The sequence below is a fragment of the Chlorocebus sabaeus genome, chromosome 23 (genome assembly GCF_047675955.1).
Source record: "Chlorocebus sabaeus isolate Y175 chromosome 23, mChlSab1.0.hap1, whole genome shotgun sequence".
NCBI classification, from domain to species: Eukaryota; Metazoa; Chordata; class Mammalia; order Primates; family Cercopithecidae; genus Chlorocebus; species Chlorocebus sabaeus.
Genome location: NC_132926.1, coordinates 7989866 through 8005463, shown reverse-complemented (window position 1 = coordinate 8005463; position 15598 = coordinate 7989866).

Sequence of the window (15598 nt, the reverse complement as noted above, 5' to 3'; positions counted from 1 at the left end):
CAAAACCCCGTCATCCTGTCTTTCTGATCTTTCTAGATTCCAAGGGTTTACTCTCACATTTCAGCTCCTGGTCCTACTGCACACCACTGTCCTTCCCCAGGTCACCCTGGGCATATTGTAGCCAGTTCCCACAGCAAAGCACTATACATCAAGCATTTCCTAAGTCCCTGCTGTATTTTCTGGAGGATTCTAAGGAGGAATCATGTACACCCATTAGTCATCTCCAAAATTCCAGATTCTCTCTTCTTTGAAGTTCTGTTGCCAATGGGGAGTCTCTTTCTGTCCTTCATAAATATGCACGCCACCTAACTTACTGTCTCCTCTCTTTCCTCTTTAGGTTTCTCCCTAGAAACTTAAAATCTGTTCCTTAAACATTCCCTTAGCATCTCAAACTCCATCCCAAATGAGATATCAAGACATTTCTTCCAAATTAATGCAATGCTCTAGGAAAGAATTTCATTGACGAAATTTTTCTACAGCTGCTTTTTGCATCTCTGTTTTATTTATAATAAATCTATAAGATGGTCTCAATTTAAAATAGTTTGTTCCATAGTGCCCATAAACCTAAGCTATGACCTTAGAAATACCAGTGGTATTTTATTGTTCAAATTGCCTCTTCCAACCAAAGTGGGTATATAGATACCATTTGTGTGCCCTGATTTGGGTTCTGAAATTACACTTAGAACACATATACACAAACAAAAGGAAATAAAATTTATACAATGTCAGCTCTTATTTCAACATTCTACCTGCATTGTGATTACTCATTTGTAGTTACATATTCACCTTCGTCCCCCACTGGGTTGTTCATTTCTTTGAGGCAAAGACAAAATTACTTTAACCCCAGCCCCGCATGGTGCCTAAGACAAAGCTGGACTGCAAAATATGCCAACTAATTTAAATAGTCATGATGGCCTTTGGTCCTTCGGGTGTTCATAAACTTCTCAGGTGAGTTCACGTGAACAATAACACTGTCAATAGACGGTGTCAATAATGAGCTATGCAAATGTTTGGGGTATTTTCCATTTTAGGAGTTGGCTCCTCTCTTGTACTATCAGTCTGCAAACAGATATCTGATGCTGAAGATCCATGGATTTGGATATTTCGGGCAAGGCTTTTCCCCCAGGTGATTCGCAGCAGGATTGGCCCCTGAAGTTGAAAGATCTTCTTCAGTTTCTGTCTCTCAGCTCATCTGGTTTCCTGAATTGAATCAAAATTTGATTTAAACTCATAGCTGAGGGATGTTTCCTAGCTACAGAATCCAAGACTTTCTAGAAAGCAAGAATTATAAGCTTATTTTGAGAGGTTTTTTTTTTTCTTGGCGAGGGCTCAAAGAGGGCCACACTCTTCTACCCCTTCTTCAAAATTATTTCATTTTACATAGTATTTCCTCTCACTTTTCCCAAAAAACCCCATAAAATGTGGAGGAAAACAAACCCTATCTTTAACCCTGCATAAAGCTTCTTACAAGATGACATCTATCTTTGATTAGAAAATTATTATTTGGGGGCGGGTCCAAGATTGCTGACTAGAAGCAGTGGCGTTTGGAGGCTCCCATCAAAAAAAAAAAACAAAAACAAAAAACAAAAAACCACAATAACAACAACAAAAAACACATAATAAGTGTGTGAATCCTTCACCGGCAACCAAGGTGTCCAGGTTCTTTCATCAAAATTAACTGGATTTCTTTCCATGGCGTGACCCATGGAGAGAAGGAAGAACAGTGTGGTGTGACAGCCTACCTGAGAGCCACAAGGGGCAAGGGAATCCCCTCCCCGCAGCCAAGGAAGGCAGTGAGTGAGCACACAACCCAGCTGGGGAAACTGCTTTTTCCACGGAACTGCGCAACCCACATTCGGAAGATCTCACTTGCAAAACCATGCCACTGGGGCCTAGCATCCCAACCCCAGAGCCTGCAAATTTTTACAGCTTCTCAGCTGGAATCTGCTGGAGACTACCAAAATCCCAGGGGGAGGGGCGACCATCACCAGCTGTGGCTGCCCGCTAAGTTGTTGAAGCTCCTTTGGGGAGAGGCAGCGGCTAGAACTGGGACTCACAACTGCCTAACACACTAAGTTCCCTGGGGTTGGTGAAGGGCAGCACCCATTTCTATAGCTTCAGGCTCTGCTTTTCCCCTGCTGAAGCCAGGGAGTCTGAACAGTACCAAGATTTGTCCCCACAGCACAACGCCCTGGTTGTGGCAGTCTGTGGCCAGAGCGCCTCTTAAGGCCTAACCCTGACCCATCTTTCCTCACTGGGAGGGGATTCCCTGCAGGAACTCCAGTAACTCCCACCAGAGTCTCAGGGACAAAATTCAGATCTCCCTGGGCCTGAGCCCGTAGTGGGAGGGGTGGCCAGAGTCTCTGCAGACCACCGACTTAGCCTCTCCTCCTGGTAGTTGTGAGGAATCCAGGCAGCCCAGACGAGTAGGTTTCCCTCTAGCAAAACACACCCCCTCCATCAAGGGACAAAATACTTCATTAAACGGGTCCTGCTCCCTGTGCCACCCAACTGGGTGAGACCCTGCAACCAGGGTTGTCAGACATCCTGTACAGGAGCGATCCTACTGGCATCAGGTTGGTGCCCCTCGAGATGAGAGGTCCCAGAAGAAGGAGACGCCCATCTTTGCTCTTCTCCATCCTCCTTAAGTGACATATCCAAGCACAGGAGTGAATCAGATGAGTAGAGCCTGAAGTGAACCCCCAGCAAACTGCAGCAGCACTGGAGAAGAGGGACCCGACTATTGCAAGAATAACAAACAAGCAGGAAGCAACAACTACAGCATCAACAGCAACAAAAAAGAGGCCCCCACAAAAACCCCATCCAAGCATCAGCAGCCTCCAAGACTGAAAACAGACAAACTCACAAAGATGAGAAAGAATAAATGAAAAAAATGCTGAAAACTCAAAAGGCCAGAGTACATCTTCTCCAAATAATTGCAACCTCTCTCCATCAAGGGCGCAGAACTAGACAGAGGATCAGATGGACGAATTGACAGAAGTAGGCTTCAGGAAATGGATAATAAAAAACTATGCTGAGCTAAAGGAGCATGTTCTAACCCAATGCAAAGAAGCTGAGAACCTTGACAAAACGTTAGGGGAATTGCTAACTAGAATAACCAGTTTAGAGAGAAACATAAATGACCTGATGGAACTGAAAAACACAGCATGAGAACTTCATGAAGCATACGCAAGTATCAACAGCCCAACTGACCAAGCGGAAGAAAGGATGTCAGAGATTGAGGACCACCTTACTGAAATAAGACAGGCAGACAAGAATAGAGAAAAAGAATGAAAAGAAATGAAGAAAGCTTTTAAGAAATATGGGACTTTGCTGAAGTTGCTTATCAGCTTAAGGAGATTTTGGGTTGAGACAATGGGGTTTTCTAAATATACAATCATGTCATCTGCAAACAGGGACAATTTGACTTCCTCTTTTCCTAATTGAATAGCCTTTATTTCTTTTTCCTGCCTGATTTCCCTGGCCAGAACTTCCAACTTCCAACTTCCACTATGTTGAACAGGAGTGGTGAGAGAGGGCATCCCTGTCTTGTGCCCATTTTCAAAGGGAATGCTTCCAGTTTTTAGCCATTCAGTATGATATTGGCTGTGGGTTTGTCATAAATAGCTCTTATTATTTTGGGATACATCCCATCAATACCTAATTTATTGAGAGTTTTTAGCATGAAGGGCTGTTGAATTTTGTCAAAGGCCTTTTCTGCATCTATTGAGAAAATAATGTGGTTTTTGTCTTTGGTTCTGTTTATAGGCTGGATTACGTTTATTGATTTGCATATGTTGAACCAGCCTTGCATCCCAGGGATGAAGCCCACTTGATCATGGTGGATAAGCTTTTTGACGTGCTGCTGGATTCAGTTTGCCAGTATTTTATTGAAGATTTTTGCATTGATGTTCATCAGGGATACTGGACTAAAATTCTCTATTTTTGTTGTGTCTCTGCCAGGCTTTGGTATCTGGATGATGCTGGCCTCGTAAAATGAGTTAGGGAGGATTCCCTCTTTTTCTATTGATTGGAATAGTTTCAGAAGGAATGGTACCAGCTCCTCCTTGTACCTCCAGTAGAATTGGGCTGTGAATTCATCTGGTCCTGGACTTTTATTGGTTGGTAGGCTATTAGTTATTGCTTCAATTTCAGAGCCTATTATTGGTCTATTTAGAGATTCAACTTCTTCCTGGTTCAGTCTTGGGAGGTGTATGTGTCCAGGAATTTATCCATTTATTCTAGATTTTCTAGTTTATTTGCATAGAGGTGTTTATAGTATTCTCTGATGGTAGTTTGTGTTTCTGTGGGATCAGTGGTGATATCGCCTTTACCATTTTTTATTGCATCTATTTGGTTCTTTTCTCTTTTCTTCTTTATTAGTCTTGCTAGCAGTATATCAATTTTGTTGATCTTTTCAAAAAACCAGCTCCTGGATTCATTGATTTTTTGGAGGGATTTTTGTGTCTCTATCTCCTTCAGCTGTGCTCCGATCTTAGTTATTTCTTGCCTTCTGCTAGCCTTTGACTGTGTTTGCTCTTGCTTCTCTAGTTCTTTTAATTGTGATGTTAGGGTGCCAATTTTAGATCTTTCCTGCTTTCTCTTGTGGGCATTTAGTGCTATAAATTTCCCTCTACACACTGCTTTAAATGTGTCTCAGAGATTCTGGTGTGTAGTGTCTTTGTTCTCACTGGTTTCAGAGAACATCTTTATTTCTGCCTTCATTTCGTTAGGTACCCAGTAGTCATTCAGGAGCAGATTGGTCAGTTTCCATGTAGTTGAGCAGTTTTGGGTGAGTTTCTTAATCCTGAGTTCTAGTTTGATTGCACTGTGGTCTGAGAGACAGTTTGTTATAATTTCTGTTCTTTTACATTTGCTGAGGAGTGCTTTACTTCCAACTATGTGGTCAATTTTGGAATAAGTACCATGTGGTGCTGAGAACAATGTATATTCTATTGATTTGGGGTGGAGAGTTCTGTAAATGTCTATTAGGTCTGCTTGGTGTAGAGTTGAGTTGGATATCCTTTTTAACTTTCTGTCCATTGATATGTCTAATGTTGACAGTGGGGTGTTAAAGTCTCCCATTATTATTGTGTGGGAGTCTAAGTCTCTTTGTAGGTCTCTAAGGACTTGCTTTATGAATCTGGGTGCTCCTGTATTGGGTGCATATATATTTAGGATAGTTAGCTCTTCTTGTTGAATTGATCCCTTTATCATTATATAATGGCCTTCTTTGTCTCTTTTGATCTTTGTTGGTTTAAAGTCTGTTTTATCAGAGACTAGGATTGCAACTCCTGCCTTTTTTTGTTTTCTATTTACTTGGTAGACCTTCCTCCATCCCTTTGTTTTGAGACTGTGTGTGTCTGTGCACATGAGATGTGTCTCCTGAATACAGCACACTGATGGGTCTTACTCTTTATGCACTTCGCCAGTCTGTGTCTTTTAATTGGAGCATTTAGTCCATTTACATTTAAGGTTAATATTGTTATGTATGAATCGATCCTGTCATTGTGATGTTGGTTATTTTGCTTGTTAGTTGCAGTTTCTTCCTAGAATCGATGGTCTTTACAATTTGGCATGTTTTTGCAGTGGCTGGTACTGGTTGTTGTTCCTTTCCATGTTTAGTGCTTCCTTCAGGAGCTCTTGTAGGGCAGGTCTGGTGGTGACAAAATCTCTCAGCATTTGCTTGTCTGCAAAGGATTTTATTTCTCCTTCACTTATGAAGCTTAGTTTGGCTGGATATGAAATTCTGGGTTGAAAATTCTTTTCTTTAAGAATGCTGAATATTGGCCCCCACTGTCTTCTGGCCTGTAGAGTTTCTGCCGAGAGATATGCTGTTAGTCTGATGGGCTTCCCTTTGTGGGTAACCCGACCTTTCTCTCTGGCTGCCCTTAACATTTTTTCCTTCATTTCAACTTTGGTGAATCTGACAATTAGCAAAGTCTCAGGATACAAAATCAGTGTGCAAAAATCAGAAGCATTCCTATATACCAATAACAGACAAACAGAGAGCCAAATCATGAATGAACTCCCATTCACAATTGCTACAAAGAGAATAAAATACCCAGGAATCCAACTTACAAGGGATGTGAAGGACCTCTTCAAGGAGAACTACCAACCACTGCTCAACAAAATAAAAGAGGACACAAACAAATGGAAGAACATTCCATGCTCATGGATAGGAAGAATCAATATTGTGAAAATGGCCATACTGCTCAAGGTAATTTATAGATTGAATGCCATCCCCATCAAGCTACCAATGACTTTCTTCACAGAATTGGAAAACACTATTCAAAATTCATATTGGAACCAAAAAAGAGCCCACATTGCCAAGTCAATCCTAAGCCAAAAGAACAAAGCTGGAGGCATCATGCTACCTGACTTCAAACTATACTACAAGGCTACAGTAACCCAAACAGCATGGTACTGGTACCAAAACAGAGATATAGACCAATGGAACAGAACAGAGCCCTCAGAAATAATACCACACATCTACAACCATCTAATCTTTGACAAACCTGACAAAAACAATAAATGGGGAAAGGATTCCCTATTTAATAAATGGTGCTGGGAAAATGGCTAGCCATATGTAGAAAGTTGAAACTGGATCCCTTCCTTACACCTTATACAAAAATTAATTCAAGATGTATTAAAGACTTAAATGTTAGACCTAAAACCATAAAAACCATAGAAGAAAACCTAGGTAATACCATTCAGGACATAGGCATGGGCAAGGACTTCATGTCTAAAACACCAAAAGCAAAGGTAACAAAAGCCAAAAGTGACAAATGGGATCTAGTTAAACCAAAGAGCTTCTGCACAGCAAAAGAAACTACCATCAGAGTGAACAGGCAGCCTACAGAATGGGAGAAAATTTTTGCAATCTACTCATCTGACAAAGGGCTAATATCCAGAATCTACAAAGAATTCAAACAAATTTACAAGAAAAAAACAACCCCATCAAAAAGTGGGTGAAGGATATGAACAGACAATTTTCAAAAGAATACATCTATGCAGCCAACAGATACATGAAAAAATGCTCATCATCACTGGCCATCAGAGAAATGCAAATCAAGACCACAGTGAGATACCACCTCATACCAGTTAGAATGGCAACCATTAAAAAGTCAGGAAACAACAGGTGCTGCAGAGGATGTGGAGAAATAGGAACACTTTTACACTGTTGGTGGCACTGTAAACTAGTTCAACCATTGTGGAAGACAGTGTGGCGACCCCTCAAGGATCTAGAACTAGAAATACCATTTGATCGAGCCATCCCATTACTGGGTATATACCCAAAGGATTATAAATCATGCTGCTATAAAGACACATGCACATGTATGTTTATTGCGGCATTATTCACAATAGCAAAGACTTGGAACCAACCCAAATGTCCACTGGAACCAATCCAAATGTCCATCAATGATAGACTGGATTAAGAAAATGTGGCACATATACACCATGGAATACTATGCAGTCATAAAAAAGTATGAGTTCATGTCCTTTGTAAGGACATGGATGAAGGTGGAAACCATCGTTCTGAGCAAACTATCGCAAGGACAAAAAACCAAACGTTGCATGTTCTCACTCATAGGTGGGAATTGAACAATGAGAACACTTGAACACAGGAAGGGGAACATCACACACTGGGGCCTGTTGTGGGTGGAGGCAGGGGGGAGGGATAGCATTAGGAGATACACCTAATGTAAATGACGAGTTAATGTGTGCAGCACACCAACATGGCACATGTATACTTATGTAACAAACCTGCACATTGTGCAATGTACCCTAGAACTTAAAGTATAATAATAAAAAAAAAGAAATATGGGACTTCATAAAAAGACCAAACCTACAATTGATCTAAATACAAGAAGGAGACAGGGAGAATTGAAACAAGCTGGAAAACACACTGCAGAATCTTATCTGGGAGAACCTCCCCAACCTAGCAAGACAGGCCAACATACAAATTCAGGAAATACAGAGAACACCATTAACATGCTCCATGAGAAGATCAACCCCAAGACACATAATGAGCAGATTCCCCAAGTTCAAAATGAAGGAAAAACTGTTAAGGGAAGCCAGAGAGAAAGGCCAGGTCACCTACAAAGGGAAGCCCATCAGACTACCAGCAGACCTCTCAGAAGAAACTCTACAAGCCAGAAGAGATCGGGGGACAATATTCAACGTTCTTAAAAGAAAGAATTTTCAACCCAGAATTTCATATCCAGCCAAACTAAGCTTCATAAGCCAAGGAGATATAAAATCCTTTACAGACAAGCAAATGCTGAGGGATTTTGTTACACCAGGCCTTCCTTGCAAGAGATCCTGAAAGAAGCACTAAATATGGAAAGGAAAAGCTGGTACCAGCCACTGCAAAAATGCACCAAAATATAAAGACCAATGACAAAAGAAAGAAAGAAAATTATTATTTGACCCATCAAAGTTTATAAACTTACCCTTCAATACAAAAACTCCATTTGTTCTGAATCTATGACTAGGCAGATCCTAGCTTTACACAGAACACCTGCTTACTATGTCTTCATGCAGTAGGGAGAATAATGCCCATTTCAAAGATCAGAAAGCTGAAACTCTAGAAGGGAAAGTGATTTGGGATCCTGGGGACCAACTGCTAGTGCAAGACCAGACCAGGACATGCTTGTTAATATGAACTTGTAATTATTTTCTAATTGGTGCTGGATGTATGCCTTTTCTCTCCTGATCAGAATTATTAAGTCCTTTAGGGATATAACGTGGTTAAATTTTGTGCCTCTCCCAGAACCTAGAACAGGGTTCACTTCACTGTCAAGTACATAAAGCAAAACTTGGAGTCTGCCAGCCCCTTTCTCAGAAGCTGTGTTTCCCATTTATTACCAAAGAAAACCCAACCCAAATCTTTGGTTTGATATCAAAAACCCTTACAACTGGCCCTAATCTCTTCTTCAAATATTTTCTCTCAGGATTCCCTTAAACAAAATCTTCATTTCAGCCAAATAGATGTGTTCAGGGTTTCTCAACTCTGCTGTGGGCCTTCCTACCCCAGTGCCTTTGCATATACTCTTGCCTCAGCTTGGTCTATCCTCCCCTCCGTTACTCCCTGCCTCCACTCCTCTTCACCTACTTCCCTCACTTGGGAAACAAAGGCATAACCAGATTCTACTGCCAGAGGGTGTACTTCTAGGAATAGGGCTACAGGGTGTATGACTATGCAATTGAATATTTAAAAAGCAAACATAAAAATAATGTTTTACCTTCTACCACCTTTTCTGCACATAACACAGTCTGATCACTGATATGTCAATCATACACGATACAATTTTTCTGCTAATTTTTTTTTTTTTTTTGAGACAAAGTTTCAATCTTGTCACTCAGGCTGGAGTGCAATGGCATGATCTTGGCTCACTGCAACCTCTGCCTCCCAGGTTCAACTGATTTTCCTGCCTCAGCCTCCCAAGTAGCTGGCATTACAGGTGCCCGCCACCACACCCAGCTAATTTTTGTATTTTCAGTAGAGACAGTGTTTCGCTGTGTTGTCCAGGCTGGTCTCAAACTCCTGACCTGAGGTGATCTACCCACCTCAGCCTCCCAAAGTGCTGGGATTATAGGCATGAGCCAACGTGCCCAACCTCTGCTAACATATTTTAGTATAGTCTTAATGACAATATGTCAATAAACACTACCTTTAAATGCTAAAAACAAACCACTTTGGAGAGGAGTTTGCTTGGGAAGAGTACACACTTCTGTTTCCCCGTTCCCTGGCCTCTCCACTATGTTTTTGCTTGGCTACTGTCCCTTCAGCTGAGCAGAGTTCTTTATCTTCCCAGCACCAAGTTAGGGCCCTCTGTGTCCTCCTAGTCTCAGGACTGCCCTGTCATAGCACTGACTAAGTGAATTGTAATTGTATTCTGGTATTTCATCTTTTCAGCTAGATTGTGAGTTCATAAAGGGTAGAGGTTGTGAATATTTATAGCCAGGAACCAGCATCACGCCTGGCACAAGGAGGTATCAGGAAATATTTAATGAAATTCAAGAGTGACCAGGAGCACCTCGTTCTCTTCATTGCTTACATTGTCACCGCTCCTTCCCTGGAAGAGCAACAGCTCCTGGGGACAGCTGCTCTCAGCCTCGTACAGGTCAAAAGGCCACTGCTCACGTATCTGTGAAGCACGTCTCAGTCTCACCAGAATAGATGACATACATGCAAATAGCATGTGTGATACACACCAGCTCCCCCCGCACAACCTTATCGCTGCATCCGGCTGCTGCTGCTGACTTGTGTTTCGTATCACATCTTGGGAAGAGGCGTCTTGATTTGCCAGCAGTCTTGTTTGCTTGAGTTGTGCACCTCTCTGGGGTGGGCCTGAAGTGAAACAGCCAGAAAGGAGCTCTTTTCACCCAAATAAGCTGTCGAATTACGATGACTTCACATGCCAAGATGCTTTGATCAGGATTTCTGCACCGGGCCTTGTATAACCAGCAACACTTCAACCAGACTGCATTTCATTAGGATGGAAGCTCAATACGGGCTGCTCTGGATTTTTTTTTTAAGTCATTTAGCTGGTAATAGCTTGCACAGAAAGAGATGGTTCATTTAGCTCTGCTTCTTGTCCAGCTTTGTGGGGAAGCAAGCCTGTACTGTGGGAGTGGAAGTTGATATATTTTGTGTTCTCTGGATGCTACTGCAGTGGACCGTGCTTTCCCCACCTGTTTTGCATCCATTAGGAAACCTATATAGGGTTTTGATTGTCAAAGTTTGATTAGGTGCTAGGGTTGGAGTTGACGAGGTAGGAGCAAAGCAAGACCAATTTATCCTGCTAACAGCCATTCTCTAACAAGCTGGTATTTGTTAGAAGGCATTTTCATATGACAAATGTTGGAAATTGTAATGGGCTCTAATAAAGTGTAGTAGGCAATCTGTCAAGCACAGGGCTAACCCCTGTATAACATGGACCACGATGATTGTCTGCAAAGGGATGCTTCTCCCTCTATCAAAAAAGGCAAATAATAACAATAAAATCCTAGGGTCCTCTAGGATGAACTGATGAGCTAGTTCCAGGTCACACCCTTGAAGAAAGGGAGTTCTGGATCTTCTGGAAGTGAGGCTGAATTTGTCTTATGGCGTGTGAGGATTGTGGATGATTCTGGCAAGGATGGATATGAGATTTGGTGCAAATCACTTACTCTGTCTTGCAGTTTTACCATCTTAAATTAAAGAGAGGAGATTATAAAAGGGGGTTTGGGTAACCCTCAATTCTGTGACTCCAAGTCCCTCTTCCTGTTGGGATCTGTGTCACTGGCTGGAAAGGGCCCTGGTCAGAGGTTTGGGTAGACTGGATTTGGTGCCTGCTCTGCAGCTCCTAGTGATGTGAGTGTAGGGGTTGAACAGTGATCCCCCCAACCAGAGACGTGTCCACATCCTAATCCTGGAATCTGTGAATGTGATCTTATTTGGAAAAATAATGTTTGCAGATGTCATGAAGTTAAGAATTCTGAGATGGGGAAATCATCCTGGATTATCTGAGTGAACCCTACATCCAATTGCACATGTCGTTGTAAGAGACAGGCAGAGGGAGATTTGACATAGACAGAAGAGAAGGAGGCAAGGTGACCATGGAGGCAGAGATGGGAGTGACGTAGCCTCAAGCCAAGGAATGTAAGCTACCACCAGAAGGTGGAAAAAGCAAGGAGCATAGTTTCCCCTAGAGCCTCAGGAGGGAACACCCACTGCTGACACATTGATTTTTGACTTCTGGCCTCCGGAACTGAGAGAGAACAAATTTCTGCTGTTTCACAGCCACCACGTTGTGGTAATTCATTACAGTGACTGCAGTGAGTGTGAAAAGTACTGAATTGCTCTGAGTCTGTCTCTTCCTTGCAAATGTCGAATGAATAACTCTGACCTCACCATGCAGTTGCTAAGAGGAAATTCCACATGAAAAAAATGCCCAGCATCATGCCTTGTGTATCAGAGATGCTCAGCACGGGTCGTTAAAAGGAGAGAAAAGCAGCATTAGCATTTACTGGAATGCGATCCAGTCAGGATGCTGGAGTTGCAAGGGACAGAGCTACACAATGAACTAGCTTAGGTGTGGTTGAGAATTTATTGGGAGGTCCCTGTACCCGCAGAAAAGCAGATGTACAATTAAGCTCCAAAGAAAATAAAAACCAAAGAGGCCAATACCCTCAGAATTCTCTCTCGGCCTCTCTCTGAGGGCTGATGGCATTAACACTCTCTGCAGATGGACTTTCATGACCCAGCGAGGGTTCAGCATTTCCTACAGCTTCTGGCTCACGTTTTTACAAAAGTGACACTGCCGATCTCGGAAAGCCTCCCAGGAGGGATTCTGATTGGTCAGGCTGTGCTTAACCGAGAAGAGAGGAGAGGGCTGAGCAGATGAAGCCATAGCTGTCCACTTCCTTGCATCTGGCACAGTTTAGGAATGCAGAATACAAATATTGCTTTTAGCAAGCATCATCCTTCCCAGTTTGATTAAATTATTTTGTGGAAATATTCAGAGACAGAGATGTTACATTTTAAAATATAGCACCTGATTGGGTAACCCAGCCTATTGTAGCTTCCTTTCAGCAGATCCCTCTCCGGAAAACTTGTGTTTCCAACACACACACACTGAAGCGAGGAGGAGAGAGGAAAGCTTGAGTTGTAGAGCAAAAATCGCTTGGCTGGGCTTATGGGATTTGTGTCAAGTTCTGGATTTGCTGCTAATTCTCTAGGTCCCAGTTTCCTCCTCTGTAAAATGGAGGCTGAGAAAAACTTTTTCTTTTTTAACTGAAAATCTCTCAGGTCCCTCAACGTCTCCAAAGGTATCGATGGAAGACCTCACTTTCATATTGTAAAAGAAGCTGTACGTGTACACATGGTCATGAAATCAACAAGCATCTTTATTACAGACTGGAGTTACCCCAAGGTGGTCACTCTGGCTATTTTATTCTTATTATCAGTTACTCAAATCTGTGCTTCATAAAATTTGGAAGAAATTAATTATTCCATAATAAGTGCAATTTTTAAAATACTGAAAACCTCTCTTAAGACACGTGGACACAAGGAAAGAGACAGGCATAGGAAGAAGAGGGTAGGAGCAGTGCAAATCTGAGACTCAGAGAGGTGGAAAGGTTTGCTGAGAAGTTAACTGAGGGGTGAGGTGGGGCATTGGGGCTGGTCAGTCTGACTTCAGATCCATGCAAAAGCCCCAACACCTTGATGTGGGCTAAGTCCCTTCCCAGCTCTGGTAGGGGTCATGTTCCAGACCCTCTGATGCCCTCCCTTCCCCCACCTCCTCCTCCCATCTCCTGTTCAGTGCAGAGTCAGCACATGCTGACCCAAGTCACTCTCCAGGAACCTTCTAAATGGCCAGCCCTGGGAGTAGCATGACTAACCCATAAGGCATTGCCAGGTAATTAACTTCAAGTGTTTGCCTAATTAAGCAAAATGTAGAGCATAGAGCGCATGAATTCTTTAAACACTACAGAGGACGGAGGGCCTGGGTTAAGTCCAGAGGCTGAGGCAGACTCCATCCCCAGGCTTGCTCACTCCCAGAAGGAGCCAGATGAGTGGCAGAAGCTTGTGGCACCTCTGCACCTGGATGCAAATATTACTTTCTTTGGTATCCCTCATCCCCTCCTCCCTGAATCATTTGTCTTCCTCTCTAAAGTGTTTCCATGGTACCATGTTTGTCTTTCTAACAAATGACTAATTACATACCATATTATAATTGTTTTATTTTTCTGTCCCTGCCGGACTAAGCTTCTAGCTCAGGGGACGAGGCAGGCTCACAAGAAATAGTGACTAAAGAAGTGAATGAATGAATGAATGAATGAATGAATGAATGGAAAAATAGACCTATTTCTTCTTTTCTCCCTTTGCCTGGTGCTTAAATGACTTGGTGTCAATTTTCTTAAGGGACCCGCCTACTAAACAAATCCCTCATATGCATGTAGCAAGACCAAACTCTGAAATGTGTTACTCATACTCAGAGAATGCCTCTGTCATTCAGAGTCTATCAACTTTCTTCACAAGATAAGCAAAATCTCTCCCGGAGCTTTTGACTTTCCATGAGCTTCACCAAAGGCTATTCTAGGTTTGTTACAAAAGACCTCACAGGACCTAACAGACATTTACGAAACATTTCACCGAACAGCTGCAGATAACACGTTCCTCTCATCAGCAAGTGGGACACTATGGAGGAAAGACCATGTGTTAGGCCAAAACAAGTCTCAACAACTCTTAAAAAGCCTAAATCATGTAAAGTATCTTTTCATATCTAATGAAATAAAACTAGAAATCAGTAACAAGAGAAATTTTGGAAACGGTACAAATACTAAAAATTGGTTGTGAGTCAGGTATGGTGGGTCACGCCTGTAATCCCAGGACTTTGGGAGGCCGAAGCAGAAAAATTTCTCGGGCCCAGGAGTTTCAGATCAGCTTGGGCAACAAAATGAGATCTCTGTCTCTGCAAAAAATATGAAAATTAGCCAGCGGCCAGACAGGGTGGCCCATGCCTGTAATCACAGCACTTTGGGAGGCCGAGGAGGGTGGATCACTTGAGGTCAGGAATTCAAGATCAGCCTGGCCAACATGGCAAAACCCCATCTCTACTAAAAATACAGAAATCAGCTGGGCATGGTGGCACACACCTGTAATCTCAGCTACTCAGGAGGCTGAGGAAGGGGAATCGCTTGAGCCTGGGAGGCAGAAGTTGCAGTGAGCTGAGGTCATGCCACTATACTCCAGCCTGGACTACAGAGTGAGACTCCATCTCAAAAAAAAAAAAAAAAAAAAAAAAAGATTAGCCAGGCATGGCAATGTGTGCCTATACTCCCAGCTAATTGGGAAGCTGAGGTGGAAGCATCAATTAAGCCCAGGAATTTGAGACTGCAGTAAGCTATGATTATGCCACTGCAGTCCAGCCTGGGTGACAGAGCAGGACCCTGTATCCAACAAAAGAAGAAGAAGAAAGAAGAAGAAAGAAGGAGAAGGAGAAGGAGAAGGAGAAGGAGAAGGAGAAGGAGAAGGAGAAGAAGGAGAAGAAGAAGGAGAAGGAGAAGGAGAAGGAGAAGGAGAAGAAGGGGAGGAAGGGGAGAAGGAGAAGAAGATGACACAAACAGATCAAATCCTATGGGATATAGCAAAAGTGGTATTAAGAGGGAAGTTTATAGCAATAAAAGGAAACTGGTAAATTCCTGGACACAAATAACCTACCAAGATTGTACCAGAACTAAATAGAAAATCTGAACAGACCAATAACAAGTAAGGAGACTGGGTCAGTAATAAAAGTCTCCTAACAAAGAAGAGCCCAGGACTGAATGGTTTCACTGCTGAATTCTATCAAACCTTTAAAAAAGAACTAACATCAGTTCTTCTCAAACTATTTCAAAAAATTGAAGAGGAGGGAATTTTCCCAAGCTCATTCTTACTAAGTCAGCATTATTTGATATCAAAGTCAAGCAAGGGCACAATAAACAACAACAAAAAAGAAAACTGCAGGCTACTATTCCTGATGAACATAGATGCAGAAATCCTCAACAAAATATTCGCAGACTAAATCCAACAGCACATTAAAAAATTATACACCATAATCAAGTG